The sequence below is a fragment of the Mirounga leonina genome, unplaced genomic scaffold (assembly GCF_011800145.1).
Source record: "Mirounga leonina isolate KUSES-001 unplaced genomic scaffold, KU_Mleo_1.0 Mir_200, whole genome shotgun sequence".
Taxonomy (NCBI): Eukaryota; Metazoa; Chordata; class Mammalia; order Carnivora; family Phocidae; genus Mirounga; species Mirounga leonina.
In genome coordinates, this window is record NW_023270503.1 from 14,945,057 (window position 1) to 14,947,051 (window position 1,995).

A 1,995-nucleotide genomic window follows, 5' to 3' on the forward strand; every position below is an offset into this window, starting at 1 on the left:
TTATTTATTTATTTATTTATTTATTTATTTATTTATTTATTTATTTAACAAAGAGAGAGAGAGAGACAGCGAGAGAGGGAACACAAGCAGGGGGAGTGGGAGACGGAGAAGCAGGCTTCCCGCTGAGCAGGGAGCCCTATGAGGGGCTCGATCCCAGGACCCTGGGATCATGACCTGAGCTGAAGGCAGACGCTTAACCAACTGAGCCACCCAGGCGCCCCTCTAAGTTGACCTTTATCAAAACTAAAATTTTGCCCTGTGAAAGACACCAGTAAGAAAATGAAAATACTATCTCACACTGGAATATACTACTTGTAAATCACATGTCCAACAAAGGATTTGTAGTAAATATAACAAACTTACAAAACTCAATGGTAAGAAAACAATCCAAGCTTAAAATGAGCCAGACATTTCACCAAAGAGGATTTACAGATGGTCAACAAGCTCATGAAAAAATGCTCAGCATCATTAACCATTAAGGAAATGCAAAATAAATCACAATGAGATACTACTACCCACCTATTAGAAAGGATAAAATTAAAAAAATAATAATAGCCTGACAATACCAAGTGTTGACAAGGATGTGGAGCTCAAACATTGCTGATGGGAATACAAAATGACATTGCCACTCTGAATAACAGTTCGGCAGTCTTATAAAGTTTAGCATATATTTACCATATAACTTGGCAATTCCACTCCTAAGTATTGAACCTAGAAAAAAGAAATCTGTTCATACAAAAATCTATAAATGAAGATTTATAATAACTCTATTTGGAATTTAAAAAAAGAGCTGGAAACAGGGTGCCTGAGTAGCTCAGTCGGTGGAGCATCTGACTCTTGGTTTTGGCTCAGGTCCTGATCTCAGGGTCCTGGGATGGAGCCCCATGTCCGGCTCCCCACTCAGCAGGGAGTCTGCTTGTCTACCTCTCCCTTTGCCCCTCCCCCTGCTTGTGTGTACGCTCTCTCTCAAATGAATGAATAAATTTTTTAAAAAATGTCCTTCAGTGGGTGAAGAGATAAACATATGCAGTACATCCATATGATAGAATACTGCTCAGTGAGTATGAGCTACTGATACATGCAACTACTTGGATGAACCTCAGAGGCACTATGCTGAGTGAAAGAAGTCAGTCTCAAATGATTACATACTGTGTGATTTCATTTACATGACATAATGAAAAAGACAAAACTATAGTGATAAAGAATATATCAGTGGTTGTCAGGGTTTAGGGGTTGGGGGAGACTTACTACAAGGGGTAACATCAGGGAGGTTTTTGAGGTGATGAAATTGTTCTATATCCTGTGTTAAATTGTTCTATATCTTGTGTTCTATATCAACACATGCTAAAATTCATAGACCTGTATGCCAAAAAAGTCAACTTTCCTATATGTAATTTAAAATTAAAATTTTAAATTAAAAAGGCTGGGAAGATAAAGACATTTTCAGATGTGTCAGGTTTTAAAAATTTACCCCCCACATACCGTTTCTCCAAAAGCTACTGAATGATGTGCTTTCATGATATCATGATGAAAAGATTAAACAAGAAAAAGGAAAACATGGTATCCAGAAAACATGAGAATCCATGCAAGAAAAAAATGTAAACTTTCTGAGTGATGTTAAATAAAAATACTAAGAAGATAGCTGTGCAGCAGGTCTAAGAAGCAACCTGTCCAGTGTGTAGTAAGTGTAGTAAGAGAACATAGAGCTCTCCAGGAGGATTGGTATCAAAAGAAAACTGGAATAGACAGCTCATTCAGCGTGTCTGGACATAAGCTCAAAAAAGATTTTCAGTTCTGGTGAAAATTTTCAGAATGAATTAGTATATAGAAACCTAAGCAAACAAAAAGGAGGCAATTATCAACTCCAGGAAATACAAAAGGTTGAAATATAATTATAGTACAGTATATGGCTTGTCTATCAATATTAATTGCATTATCTTGGTAATAGGAACACTGAACCATCTTCTGAAGTGTCAGGTGGTTCTGGTGAACAGG